General features: G+C 43.9%; 1 protein-coding gene across 1 annotated transcript in view; it reads right to left on the minus strand.

The window, feature by feature from the left end:
• The window catches only part of LOC138268374 (toll-like receptor 2), a 104,284-nt gene that overhangs the window by 34,866 nt on the left and 53,974 nt on the right, over positions 1 to 15,444 (minus strand). Inside the window, exon 2 of the mRNA XM_069217947.1 lies at positions 196 to 268. The gene's annotated coding sequence lies outside the window, so the exon portion shown is untranslated. The remainder of the gene's footprint in view (positions 1 to 195; positions 269 to 15,444) is intronic.

A 15,444-nucleotide genomic window follows, 5' to 3' on the forward strand; every position in this document is an offset into this window, starting at 1 on the left:
ATGCTAGTTTGGGCTCCAGCTCAGAGCAAAGGAAAGGTAGAGACATGCACTCCCTACTGAGTTAGTATGTCAGTGCAATTGTTTGATAGCTATTAACCGCTGGCAAAACACTTCCCAGCCAAACCAATGTCAAGAGTTCCTCCAGGCCATTCTTGAACCCTACACAGATTACTACTAAAATATGGTTTCACTTACCTGACTGTTTGTAGACACCAAGCTCCGACTATCACATCGACTATCACATCCATACTTATGGGTCAAAGGACATCTGTTAAAAGAGAAACAATAACTTGTGTTTCAGTATTGAAAAATAGGTTGTCTGAGGAATGTGTGACCTTAACGCCAACTAATGGAACTCTTGTACCTTTAACTGCTTCCCCCACATACCCACAATGCTACTTCTACTGAAGACTGAATTTGCATTTATGATGATTAGCTGGCCTTGCTTACAGCAATGAGCAATATGGATCACTCTGTTAGGATATGCCAAAAAACAGCACCTTCTGCCTTGTAGACGTTTCTTGAAATACAGCATTCTAATACAACAAAATGTAAAAATGTAGCAACCAATTTTCTTCTTTTGAAATATGGGAAATATGAAAGCAATCACTGAATTTCTGTACATTTTTGTGACTCACCAGATGGAGCATATGTTTACTGAGACCCTTTTAAGTGAACTGATCAAAAACATTTACTTGAGAATTACAACAAAGCGGTGAAATGAAGAGTAATTCTTCCTGATGCCAAATAATATAGCAATCTATAGGAGGGATCTTTTTATATCCATTTGCAGGGCAAATACAGCTGGCTACTGACTACCTTAGAGCTGGAAGACCTCCTCATTTGACACTCCATAAGATGTATGTAAGCCTTGTCAACAGCAGACAAGTTGCCACTTACTTCCATTGTGCTTCTGTCAGCCGCATCCTCTTGAGGGATCTAGGAAGGCCAAGTGAGCCAATGCTGACTTTCACTATTGAAAAGTTGAAAACAATCTCTGAGTTTGACTGCCTGAATTAATGACTGTCAATCCAATTGAGTTAACCGGTGTGAAGGCTAAATAAGCCTATTATGAAGTTATTGCAGTGAATAACCAATCATTCTGATATGGGTTGCATCATAGGTAAACTTCAAATATGACCAGAAGCTTGGTGAACAGCAAATTTTGTGGCTGTGTGTAGGCGAAAGAGAAAGGTGTTGTCCTGAGTTTCTTACCCAGCGTTATGGATTAGAAGAATGTCCAATGTTCCTTCCTATAGGTCCATTTAACAGAGCAAAAGATACACAGATATAGCATGTTACAGGTGAAATAGACAACCTAACATAGATCGTACCTACTCGGACACAAGAAAATGCTGATTTCACCTTGAACATCGAGTTTTTCACACTGCTAAACCATGGTCCTCCTTAATTCAAATGTATATATGGCTGAACTAAGGCACAGTTGTTAAATAGGTTTTAGTGACTGAAGTTCTTGACTGAGATATGAAATATATGAAACATCATATGATTTAACACACTGTAAAACAACAAACATCTCAAAATATTGGTCAATTTCCAAAGGCTTGAGTTACTATTACGAGGAACTAGGAGCTATTTTGAAGAATGGGTAGACAGAGGGTCAGGGACGGCTCCTTCGCTTCGGCGGAGGGGCGTCACCCCTCCCCCCGCCAGCAGCAGGAGCTGCAAAACTTTTATAGACACAACATAGTAAACACAGTTTACTATGTTGTTTCTATAATTTGGGCGGGCCACGGGAGTGACATGGACGGAGGGGAAATGCTACACTCCCTCTCACTGCGCATATATGTTTGGCCGGCCGTCTCTGGCCGGCCAAACATACATGCGCAGTAGGGTCTCTCCAGCCCGGCACTGTATTGCTAGGCTGGAGAGAGCCTGCACAGGCTCCCAATCTGCCTGGGAGCACCCTGGCTGGGAACTCCCAGCCAATCCTCACACTGCTTTGAGCAGAATCAGGATTGGCCGCAGGGCAGGCTGTGAGCCTGTGCCTGCAGCCTGGAGAGACGGGAGAGAAGCAGATGGTGCTGCGCATCATGGGAAAAAGGTATGTTTTTAAAAATATATATTTTTTGGTTCCCCCTCCACCCTCCCCACCATGCGCCGTGCTGTCCTGTCCCTTTTCCCTCCTGCAAGCCGCGACTGCAGAGGGAGCAAGCAAATGTGTATTCCTATTGATCAGGGTACCAAAGATGGACTCATAAACGGCTAACATTTGTGTAATCAAGGGGATCAGTCCCAACGACCACTAAAATGGATGTCATATATCACAATCCAGTAACATCATAGCCACTAAATACACTTATCACTGTATTGCAAGCAGTGGCTTAACAAAACATGAGGGGGCTCCCAGCAAAGTACCTTGAGGGGGCCCCCTACCCTCTGGAGCCAGTCAGGGGCCTACTGTCCATGCACTGTGTGCCATGCTAAGGGGGCCCCCTGAAGCTAGGAGACTCCCCCGCACTGCAGGGGCTGTGGGGGCCTTTGCTACACCACTGATTACAAGGCAAGTAATCAATTGCTATCCTTACTTCACTTATACTTACCTTGCAAAGTATAGATGGAGTTACAAATAGTAACTTTATACTTACTCTATGATGTGGTGGCAGGTAGATGTAGTGGATTCAATATAAATATAGCACTATATTGCTGACATCCATATAGTGACAAGCAAATCCAAAGACGGATGAATCTAAGAGCCTGCTCTAGAGTATTGCAGATGGGTAGACTATCCCAAACATGTTGGATATCCTATCCACCTTTTTATAAGAGCATTATATATTAATTCACTTGTAATATGGCGTAAAGGATATCTATCACTTTTGTGATTAAGTACCCATGCACTAAACTCTTTTTTAACAAGTGATAAGATCGTTTTCCCTGTAGAAAATGATCAAGCCCTTGAAAAGACCTGAGACTGTGTTTCGATGTCATAATGTCCACAACAGAATTTGTGACATTTTCTAGAAATGTATAAAGACATGAATTCCCCTCTCTAAGGTAAGTAGTAGGTCTATGCTGAAGATGAATGGCTTAGGAATTTACTGGTGGAATACATCATTTCAATGATTTCATCTAGTTGTGCTCATAGTATGTCTGTTTGCCAATTCCAATTGCAACTTGGCTCTGGCCAAGGTCACACTGATGCCTGGTACTGTGATGTCTGGTAGCAAAGAATTCAGTGTTGCCGTATGAATGGTCTCTCATATGCACCACCTGCCACAGATGGCGAGACTCACAGGTTGTCAAAGAAGCTAATATTGGTGGAAATGAGGTGGAGACTTTGGTCTGATATTTGTGGCTGGAATATGGTCAGACCATAAAGCAATTAATTTTAGTTTAACTCTTCCAGTTATTAACCAGCCAGCTAGGAAAAGTGTGTAGGCCGTACAATACTGGGCCTGAAATAAGATCAACGAAACTGAACTCAGTGATCTTTTAACTGTTACTATGCCCCTTCTCCCTAATGATCCTAATATAGCTTAGCTTAATTTCGCAGACTGGATCAATTCAAACGTTACCAAATTGGCTCCCCTCAAATCTGCCAACTCCATGGTATTCGACTAAACTCAGGGCCTTCAAACAAAAGTTTCATAAACAAGAGTAAAAGTGAAGAGAACACTATAGCTTCGGTGAAAGAGACGAATGTAAATTACTTATCCAAGAGTGAAAGGAGTTGATTATACTCAAGAAAAATAATTTCTTTACTGAGAAAACTGATTCAGCTAGAAACTTGTCAAAAGAATTTTAAGGCTGTAAAATTCCTCTCTGAATTTAATTCAACTAATGCGCCAACAGCTTGTCAATCCTTTTGCGATAAACTAGCCTGCTTCGTTCAAAATAAAGTGGAGTTAGCCTATGAGGAATTTGACATTAGTCATAATGGTAATGTTCGAGGCACAGGTACTGAGATTCCAGATTTACTAGTTCTTGAATTTCCCGCTGCTTACTGAAGAGGGAGTGATTATACCTGACAGAAAGTCGGGGCTCCCTCTGACCCTTGTCCCCCTAAACTCCTCCAGAACGTTGCTGGGACTGTGTTAGGTCCTCTCACCTCCCTTCTGAACGATATTATATTTTCCGGACAGTTTCCTCTTCTCTGAAAAAAGTCTTCTATGCTCCCTCTATTTAAAAAAGCCAATCTCATTCCTAAGGAGGAAAAACATTTTCACCCAATTTCACGCTTGCATATATCTGTGAAAATTCTTGAAAAGCATCTTAACATGGCTCTTTCTGATTACTTAGATCAAAATGATGTTTTAGATGGTGCCGAATATGGTTTTAGGAAAAATCACAGTACAGAATCAGGTTTGGTGGGGGTACAGAGGAAATCAGATGTACTATGCACAACGGATAGAAGGCTGTGGTGATGCTTTTGAACCTATCCAAAGCCTTCCACAGTGAATCACTCCGTCCTCTTGGACACTTTAGAGAAGATAGGGAATTGTGTAATAACGTTTTATCTCTTTTGCAAATTTCTAATTGACAGGGATTAGTCTGTCGCCCTAGGAAAGATCATTTTCACTGCCATGTGGGGTTCCTCAGGGGCATCACTGAACCCTACAGTGTTCAATGTGTATGCTGCGCCGTTAGCAAGGTTTATTTGCTCTTCTGGCTTTTCGACCATTTTCTAGGCTGACAACACCCAAATTGTGGTGTTGATTTCCAGTGATGGTGAGGATGTCTTGTGCGATTCAACAACTGCATGACGTTGTCGGTTGGATGAGACTTAATTCCTTTAAGTTAAACTCAAATAAAACCGAGGTCCTTCTTTTTGGTAAGGTTGTTTCCTTTTGTGATTCTGCTAGGCGGCTGCAACACTTGGGTCCCCTTCCTCTTCCTGTTCCAAAAGTCAAGAATTTGGGTGTGAGTTTTTACCTTAATCTTACTTTTTCTGATCAGATCCTTAAGCTTTCTTCCTCTTGTTTTTGTCTTTCAAGAATGTTAAAGACTATCTTTTCATCTCTTTTGATCTGCAGAAATCAGTAATCATGGCGCTGGTACTACTAGGTTAGATTATTGAAATGCCCTCTATTTGGGCATTCAACAACTTTTTTTAGTAGACTTCAAATTTTACAGAAAGCAGCTGCACACCTTCTCTAGAGATCACCTAAATTTAATTCAGTTTCTCACAAGTTATTTGAGCTCCATTGACTGCCGATAAAAAGTGAGTTGCTTTTAAGGCTCTCTGTTTGGCCCATAAGTCTCTGCATAATACAGCGCCACAGTATCTGAGGAAGTCCTTCTCCTGGTATATGCCTAGGAGAGTCCCTCCTTTTGTCTGCAGCATTAAAAACAGTGATAATAACCAAAATTAACAAAGAGCCTCATTACAAGCTTTGCGATGGCAGTCGGACCACCGCACTCTAGGCGGTCTGACCACATTACGACCCTGGCAGTTGGACCGCCAGGGGGCCGTCCCCCCTGCCAAGAACATGGTTCCCAATGGGCTGATGGCAGTCAGACTCGTGGTCAGCCACTGTGGCGCAGAGTTCAGTACCGCCGTGCAGATCATGAGTTCCCTTTCTGCCAGCCTTTTCCTGGTGGTTTAGCCACCCTGAAAAGGCTGGCAGAAAGGAATTGCTGGGGGCTACAAGAGGGCCCCTGCACTGCCCACGACCATAGTGTGGGCAGTGCCGGGTCAGCCCTGCCCAGCACCCTCAGAATGCACACTGTGGACCGTGACAGTAGACACTGTGCATTCCAACAGTGCTGTTGTGCTACGGTATTGGTCTCGGCTGACTTAAGAGAGCCGAGACCAATACCGTAGCACTGGTCCCACCAGGCTGACAGCGGGAACATCGTAATACAATGTTCCTGTCGGTCAGCCCAGTGGGAACATCATAATAGACTGAGGGTGAGGCCACTGGGTTGGCGCGGTCTCATCCCCGCAAATTTGGCAGTCGGCTTGTCTCAGCTCCAAACTCGTAATGAGGCACATAGGGGGTTATTACAACTTTAGAGGAGGTGTTAATCCGTCCCAAAAGTGACGGTAAAGTGACAGATATACCACCAGCCGTATTACGAGTCCATTATATCCTATGGAACTTGTAATACGGCTGGTGGTATATCCGTCTCAGTTGGGACGGATTAACACCTCCTCCAAAGTTGTAATAACCCCCATAGTCTCTTGGGAGGGCAAAAGTTTTTTTTTTAACATGCATACCCTGGAACACACTGCCGATCCAGTTAAAAAATCTGCCTAATTTGACATGTTTCAGGAAACAACTGAAATCTTGGCTTTTTGTGCTACAGTATTAGTCTAGGCTTTACTTAGGGCCTGATTCTAACTTTGGAGGACGGTGTTAAACCGTCCCAAAAGTGGCGGATATACCACCTACCGTATTACGAGTCCATTATATCCTATGGAACTCGTAATACGGTAGGTGGTATATCCGCCACTTTTGGGACGGTTTAACACCGTCCTCCAAAGTTAGAATCAGGCCCTTAGTCTATTGGTCTCTGTGTTTTCGACTCTTTCTTTGTCATTTATCTTGTAGTTGTCTGCACCAAGACATCCGTGGAAATTCGCTGCGATCTATAATAAATATCAATATCAATTTAATTTTATCGTATACTGGTGGAGTAGGTGAACACAGATGCGGACTGAACAGGGTTACAGTTATTAAGGGAACAGTTGAATAATGATTGTTGTTAGAGTACATGGTACTGGTGTAAGATTTACAATTTCTTGGGCAAGAAAATGAGATGAGAATTTCCAGGCAGGAACATATGCGAGCAATTCCTAACAATACAAGCATTAACAAAGCCAAAAGTTCTTGCCTTGGCAATTTTTAGATATGCCTGCAAATGACCTTATCAAACAGGTACAGTGGGCTTCCAGCCCGCCCATTAGTTACCTTCATTTGAAGATAATGTCACTCATTTTCTTGCTTCTCATTCAATGGCTCACCTTCCTCTTCTTGCATTTCTCCCTTGCCACGAAATAGACTCTATGGGGGTCATTCCGACCCTGGCGGTAAAACCCGCCAAGGCCGTGAATGACGGAAAGCACCGCCAACAGGCTGGCGGTGCTTTCCTTCCCATTCTGACCGCAGCGGTAAAGCGGCGGTCAGAAAAGGGGATCCGGCGGTTTCCCGCCGGATTTCCCCTGGCTGGGCTGAACCTCCATGGCGGATTCCGACCCCCTTCCCGCCAGCCTGTTTCCGGCGGTTTTTACCGCCAGGAACAGGATGGCGGGAACGGGTGTCGTGGGGCCCCTGGGGGCCCCTGCACTGCCCATGCCACTGGCATGGGCAGTGCAGGGGCCCCCTAACAGGGCCCCAGCATGATTTTCACTGTCTGCATAGCAGACAGTGAAACTCGCGACGGGTGCAACTGCACCCGTCGCACCCTTGCAACACCGCCGGCTCCATTCGGAGCCGGCTTCTGTGTTGCAGGGCCTTTCCTGCTGGGCCGGCGGGCGCTCCCTTGGCGTCCGCCCGCCGGCCCAGCGGGAAAGTCTGAATGGCCCCCGTGGTCTTTTGACCGCGGAGCGGCCAATTGGCGGCGTAAGTTTGGCGGGCGGCGACCGCCGCCCGCCAAACTTAGAATGACCACCTATGTCTTTTTGACTGGCTGCCTTGTATCCTTTCACTGTTCATAATTATACAAATACTTTTTTCTTTTTAGTTAAGCACACCGTGAGAGTCCATGTGTTTCCATCTATGTCCCAAGTGTGCTTCTCCCCGAATAAATATCTGCCACCCCTGAGCTCTGTGTTGCTCTCTCGTGTGTGCATTTCCCCCACCAAACTCCACTGCTCTCTGTTTTGATCTCTTTCAGTGCTTCTTCTCTGGTGTCTGTTTGTTCTCTCCCTTGTTAACAGCTTTCCCATGCTCCTCCCACCCACTTCTTGTTGCCTCTACCCCCACCCATTGTACACCTGCTCCTCCATTGTGACCGAGCCCCGCAGTCCCTTTTTTTAATTTTAATTTCTTTGAAGTGTCATTTAGCCCCCTCGATGACACAAAAAAGCATTTTTGTCCTAGTAAAATGTATCTTTTTAAATCTATTGATCCACCTTGGATCAGTATACAAATTAAATTGTGTCTGCTTCAGTTTGTAGGTGTGTCAATGTATGGTGATGCATGTTTGTCATATATCACACATGCACATGGCTATGAATTGACTTGTGTGGCTAATTGTAGGTCTGGCATTAGCCAGGACCATTTACTTTTACTAAAATTATAGGAATAATATATTTAGTTAAGGTGGGCTTTCAGCCAGCTCTCTCCATTCATTGGTCTGTTGTTTTGTCATTCACAATTTGCCCTACAGCACACAGCATGGGGCAATGGGTCAGCTTACTTCATCCAGCGTCTAACTTCAATTTCAGTACCAGCATTTTGCCCTTTCAGAAAGAGAACATCCGCACACAAGGTAGTTCCTTTCCATCCCAATGTTTTTGTTTTTACTTTATTACTTTAGTATTACCTTTTTGTTTAGAGCTCGATGTGTTAAAACGCTTACTCCGAGGCCTTAATGTTGGGCAGGGTACATTCCTGCTTTCTCAAACCCTCTCTCCTGCTAATGATGTTGTAAAATCATTTTGGTGTGGACTGTTTTTCTGGGTGCTGCTATTTCACAGCATGCCAGATTGTGTTCATTTGGACCTGTTTTTTGCAGGTGCCTCTTTTTGTATGCACGCAATGGAGTGCATTTAGAACTTCAGGGTTGCATGTCACAATGGTATGTATCTTGAGGGCCACAGTTATACTTGTAAACTCATTTAGGTGTATGTCCTGCTGTATGGCATTGTAGTTTGCTTTCAGTGTTCTTGTATCTTATAGAGACACTTAACTATTATATTACTCATTTACGCTGTGCTGTTTTTTCCAATTATCTATCGCTCTATCTTTGCAACCCTTTCTGTCTGCCTGCCTTTATACTTCCATAACAAACTACCTATCTACCTGTATGTATGCCTTTCTACTTATCTATTTATCTGCCTACCTGTCCGACCTATCTATCTAACTATCTATCTGTAATCTGTATACTCATATGTCCATCAAGTTATGCAACAATATCTATCTTTTAATTCCACAATCTCCGTCTTTGCAAGACTCCCTACTTATCTGATTTTCAATCTTATGAATCTGTCTTTTCCACTCTCTCTAATTGTAGTAAAGATTTACAAAAACATTACTAGAATAATATTCACAACGGCAAGTGGCTGACAGCCAATGCAGACTGATTGGCCTTTTTAGGTCTGGTGTACGCCAAGACCTTTTTATTTTACTAAGATTATGCATGTAACATTGTAGGAAAGTCCTCCTTTTTGCCCTGGTCACCCCCACACTTTTTGGACAGGTACTGGTGGTTACTGACTCTTGGCTGTGCCCTGGGTACTGCTTACCAGTCCCAGGGCCAGTGCTCTGTGTAAAATGGATATGCAAATTAGGCTAATTATAATTGGCTAAGTTAACCTACCTATAAGTCCCTAGTATATGGTAGGGCATGTAGGTGTAGGGACCCCAGCATAGGTAGTGCACCCATAGGTGCACTGCTGAGGTGCCAAGTGTCATTTTAAAGGCAGGCCTGCCTTGCTGGCTGCTTTTAAATTAAAGTTATATGCAAATTCGACTTTGGAATTAAAAGTAGTTCCAAAGTCTCAAACTGCCTTATTTTTACATATAAGTCACCCCTAAGATGTGCCCTATGTGCCCCTAGGGCTGGGTGCCATGTAACTATAAGCAGGGACTTTATAAAAATAGTTTTATAAGCCCTGGTGAGGTAAAAACAGCCAAATTCGTTTTTCCCTCATTGTAGTAAATGACCTTCATAGGCTAGAATGGGGAGACTTTATTTTAATTTTAAAGTCTCCTTAAATGATGCATACCAAGAGTTTGGTATCAAATTAATTGTTGTTATAAATCCCACAACTTCCAGTTGTGGGATTTAATATAACTTGTTCAGGTAAAGAGTTTTAAACTTTACCTGAAAAGTTGCCAATTTCAGCCCTGCATTGTTTTTGCTGCTGTGCTCTGATTGGCCAGCCTTGAGCAGCTTGACCAAGCTGCCTTGATGAGGTGTGAAGTGGCCTGGCTTCACACAAAGGAATGTGCCTGTGGGAGGGAATCTCCCCTCAGCAGATGGTGAGGCAGGAAGGGGGAGGGCTGCCAAACTGGTCTTCAAAGGCAGAGAAGGACATTTGGAGCAACCAGCAACACCCCCACATCTTGCAATCCCAGACAACTAGGTGCCCCCTTGATTAGATTAGGAGAGGGCAGGAGAGGGGTGTGTTTATGATTTTTAGCCGCACCAGTGGGTGGGCTCAGCCAGATGTAACCTCCAAAAATCAGATTCAGCCATGATGGATTTTTAGAGAATGTTGCCTCCTGGGATTGATTTTTGCCACACTTCCCAGGAAGTGGTCATCACAGGGGGAAGGACCCTGCACCTGATTGGAGAACCAGGACCCCCCTGCTTTTCACCCAGGAGCAAGGATAAAACTGGCAGACCTGCACCCACACCGCAGATCCCCATCAGATTCCAACAAGGAAGAACCAAAGGAGAAGAAGGACTGCCCTGCTGGACCCCTGCCTGCACCTGGAACCTGCACTCAGAAGGACTGCACCAGCTGCACACTTGGGCTTCACCACAAGAAGGACTTTGCCTGGCTTCAACTGGTTCAAGGAGGGACTCCCTGTTTGCTACAGGTGAAAAATTGCTATCCAGAGTCCCCTGCACCAACTCCTGAAGAAAGCGACCAGCTGACCACTGTCCAAAAAGGAGTTTGCGCCAGGTGCATTCTGGGAGTTGTAGTCCGCACCCCCCAAGGACCATCTCAGAACTTCTGGACCCTTGGGGTGAGCTGTGGACCCCAAAAGAACCTTAAAAGGACATCTGGGAGAAGCCCCAGAAGTTTGGAGAAGTTTAGACAACTTTTGTAAAAAAGCTCCATAGAGGGACCGACCTGCCGCGGCAACTCTAGCCGGCTTGCCTCAACCGCGACCCAGCCTGATATGCTGGTTCGTCCCGGTAAAGAAAAATCTCTGAAAAAGAGACTAAGTCCGAAGGTAAAAAGTTGACCGGGACCTCCCAGCCAGCGTATCCGAGGAGGGCTCCATGGACGTCGGATCAAGATCCAGGTTTACCCCGGTCGAAGGATTTTCACCTCGAAAAAACGGCTAAGTCCGAAGGTAAAAATCTCCACCGAGGATTCCAGCATCGCGTATCAGGAGAAGGGATCCAGGAGGTCGGATTGGACTGGCAGGTTCGTCCCGCTGAAGAAAATCTTCAAAAAAAAAGACTAAGGCGGTCATTCTGACCGCGGCGGTCGGCGGTCGCCGCCCGCCAAGCAGTTCCCGCCGAAAGACCGCACCGCGGTCAAAAGACCGCGGCGGCCATTTCGGCTTTCCCGCACGGCCGGTGGCCGACCGCCAGAAGACCGCCGCCCGGCCCAGCGGGACAGCCCCTTCAACAATGAAGCCGGCTCGGAATGGAGCCGGCGGAGTTGAAGGGGTGCGACGGGTGCAGTGGCACCCGTCGCGATTTTCACTGTCTGCGAAGCAGACAGTGAAAATCTTTGTGGGGCCCTGTTAGGGGGCCCCTGCACTGCCCATGCCAGTGGCATGGGCACTGCAGGGGCCCCCAGGGGCCCCACGGCACCCGTTCCCGCCATCCTGGATCTGGCGGTGGACACCGCCAGAAACAGGCTGGCGGGAAGGCGCTCGGAATCCCCATGGCGGTGCTGCAAGCAGCGCCGCCATGGCGGGTTCCCTGGGCCAGCGGGAAACCGCCGGCTTCCCTTTTCCGACCGCGGCTTTACCGCCGCGGTCAGAATCGCCCAGGAAGCACCGCCAGCCTGTTGGCGGTGCTTCCGCCGCACTCCGCCATGGCGGTCATGGACCGCCAAGGTCAGAATGACCGCCTAAGTGTGAAGGTAAACTTTCAACCGAGGCCTCCCGCAGCCTGTAGCCGAGCAGGGCTCCATCGCGGTCGGCCTTAAACTTTGACTTTGCCCCGGTCGACGTGCAACCAGATGACCCGATTGGCGCTTTTTGTTTCTAGGCGCTAAGAAAATAATAATTCTTTAAAAATTCATATCTCCGGGTCCCCTTATCCGATTTTATTCGTTTTGGTGTCATTTTAAAGATAAAAATATAATCTATTTTTATAAATTGGTTTTGGATTTTTAAACTGTTTCCTGTGTTTTATTTAATTACTGTTTTGTGATATTTGAATGCTTTACACTCTGTCTCCTAAGTTAATCCTTGACGCTCGTTGCCAAGCTACCAAGGGTTGAGCTGGGTTTAATTTACTGAGACCTAACTGGACCTTAGTGGAGGTTAGTGGCCTATTGCTAAGTGTAGGTACCTACCTGCCCTTACCAATGACCCATTTTCCAACAAACATAATTAGGCATAGGCTTCTTTAGCCAGACTTCATCCATTGGTCTGTTTTTCTGTCATTCACATTCTTCCTCCACCCACTCCAGCATGCATCATGGGGGTAATGGGTCAGCCGCCTTCGAACACCATCTGATTTCACTATGCGTTATGGCATGGTGCCCCTTTACAAGGACATCAACACACAAAGTAGCTCCCTTCAGTGCAAGGTACTACTACTACGGAAATGTGTATGTTTGAGAGCAAAAATACATTTGACTTTAGCCTATGCTTTTTTTAAATAGTCGATTTCCCAGCAGCATCCCCAACAGAAAGGTTTTACTTAAGTTCTGCCAATACTTGTTCATCCTTTGCATCCTGGCAGATGCTGCCCATCATTGGTAAAACAGCATCAGCCAAGTGCAGAGGTTGAAATGGCGACACCTATTGGCTTGTCCAATGTTCGTTTTGACAGTATATGAAATAACAGAAGTTGAAAAAGAAAAACCATATAAAAAAAACTAAAGAAGATAAAAGATTGCACCAAAAACCCCAGACTCAAAGTGCACTCGAAACTGAGAAAATGCCTTCCCTCACAGAATGGCTGAATTGTACAGGGCCTATTTCTCTGTTGTGCGCAGGATTGGGTGGAAGGAAACGTCCATCACAATTTAGCGAACCAATGAATGAGGAGGGTTGTCAAAGACCGTTTTTGCAGGTATGTATGGATTTTTAATAGTGTGAGGCGAACCTCTCCACATGAGCATAAGGAAACAAAAGCAAAAAGACAGAAACAAAGATTTAAAATTGGTTTGTTCTAAATCTGTGATTTTGCAGGGAGTTTCGATGTTTTTGCAGTTTGTTACTTTGTGTTATATTAGAAGTGAGACTTCTTTCCCTTCTTTTTGTTCTCTCCCATCCGCATTCTTGCTAACATAATGTGTCCTGTGGTTGCTTTACTTTGTTCCTATTGTTTTGCAGCTATAGCATCTTCACCTTGCCACGCTGTTCTGGAAGCACAGATTGACTTCTTGGGGATTATAGAACTAAACTCAACATTTTAAACATAATATTTCTGTTGCTTAATTCTGAATTTCATTGCATTCACGGCTACCCATGAAACTGTCACACAGGAAGTGCTCACTGAACAGTGCGCATCCAATCAAAGGCTCATCAAATCAGAGTCTTTGCCCAGCAGTGGTCATATGCTCCACAAAATAATATCAGAGAGTACTTGGAAAAAAAATCAAACAGTGGATTCTGTAGGGTTACATTTAATATCTGGAGCATGTTTTTGCTTTTCGACAGCTAGGAAAACTATGTCAGGAGTGCGCCTGGCAATGAGCAACGGTAGGTCATTACTCGTGCAAATTAGGCACATGATGATATCATCTATGTGGTATTTTAGGCATAAGTAAATGGGAGAGGTGCATTTGTCTTTCTTTCTACTAGTTTTGCTTACATCCCCAATTACAATGAGGGGCAATAAATCAGAGAATGCATTTGCCCTTGCTTCTTTCAGGTTTTCCCTGCATCCCCAAATAATATGGAAAATGCACAATTCGGAGTAAATCAAAGAAGTGTTTTTGTCCTCGTTTGTGTTAGTTTTCCCTTACACCCCCAATTAATATCAGCGATAAGCAAAAAGAAGTGCACTTGTCCTTGCTTCCATTAGGTTTTCTATAATTATCCTTTTAATATATAATATGAATAAATCAGAGTAAATCAGAGAAGTGCACTTGTCCTTGTTTACATTAGTTTTGCTTTACATCCACACTTACTATAGGGGATGAATATGTTAGAGTCAGTCTGAGAAGTGCACTTGTCCTTGTTTCTATTAGGTTTTCTAAAGTTTCTTCTTTAATATAGAAGTTGAATAAGTCAAAGAGGCGCACTTGTCCTTGTTTCTATAAGATTTTCTATAATCACCCATTTTATATACAATAAGAGTAAATCAGGGAAGTGCACTTGTCCTTGTTTATATTAGTTTTGTTTTACAACCACACTTAGTTTGGGGGTGAATAAGTTCGAGTGCATCGGAGAAGTGCACTTAACCTTCTTTCTATTAGGTTTTATATAATTCCCCCTTTAATATACCAGATGAGTAAATTAAAGAAACACCCTTGTCCTTCTTTCTGTAAGGTTTTCTATAATCCCCCCTTTAATATAGAAGATTAATAAATCAGAGAAGTGCACTTGTCCTTGTTTATATTAGTTTTGTTTTACAACCACACTTAGTTTGGGGGTGAATAAGTTTGAGTGCATCGGAGAAGTGCACTTAACGTTCTTTCTATTAGGTTTTATATAATTCCCTCTTTAATATACCAGATGAGTAAATCAAAGAAACACACCTGTCCTTCTTTCTGTAAGGTTTTCTATAATCCCCCCTTTAATATAGAAGATTAATAAATCAAAGAAGTGCACTTGTCCTTGGTTACATTAGTTCTGCTTTACCACCACACTTACTTTGGGGATGAATAAGTTAGAGTAAATTGAAGAAGTGCACTTGTCCTTGTTTGTATTAGGTTTTCCATAATTCCCCCTTTAATACAGAAGATTAATAAATCGAAGAAGTGCACTTTTCCTTGTTTCTATTAGGTCTTCTATAATCCCCCCTTTAATACAGAAGATGATTAAATCAGAGTAAGTAGGAGAAGTGCACTTGTCCTGGTTTCTATTAGTTTTTTTTATAATTCTCCCTTTAATATAGAAGGTGAATAAATCTGAGTAAGTCGGAGAAGTGCACTTGTCATTGTTTATATTAGTTTTGCTTTACCATCCACACTTACTATGGTGGATGAATACATTAGAATAAATTGGAGAAGTGCACTTGTCCAAGTTTCTAGTAGGTTTTTCTATAATTCTCCCTTATATATATAATACGAATAAATCTGAGTAAATCAGAGAAGTGCCCTTTGTCCTTGTTAGTTTCACTTTACATTCCCAATTAAAATGGGAGATGGTTAAATCGGCGAAGTACATGTTTTTCTTATATTAGTTATACATCACTAATTAATATAGAGGTGCTCCTATTCCATGCTTATCCTGACAGAAAACACTCAGACGTGTCTATGGCAGAAGCAAATGTGCTGTG

This window comes from Pleurodeles waltl, chromosome 12 (genome assembly GCF_031143425.1).
Source record: "Pleurodeles waltl isolate 20211129_DDA chromosome 12, aPleWal1.hap1.20221129, whole genome shotgun sequence".
NCBI classification, from domain to species: Eukaryota; Metazoa; Chordata; class Amphibia; order Caudata; family Salamandridae; genus Pleurodeles; species Pleurodeles waltl.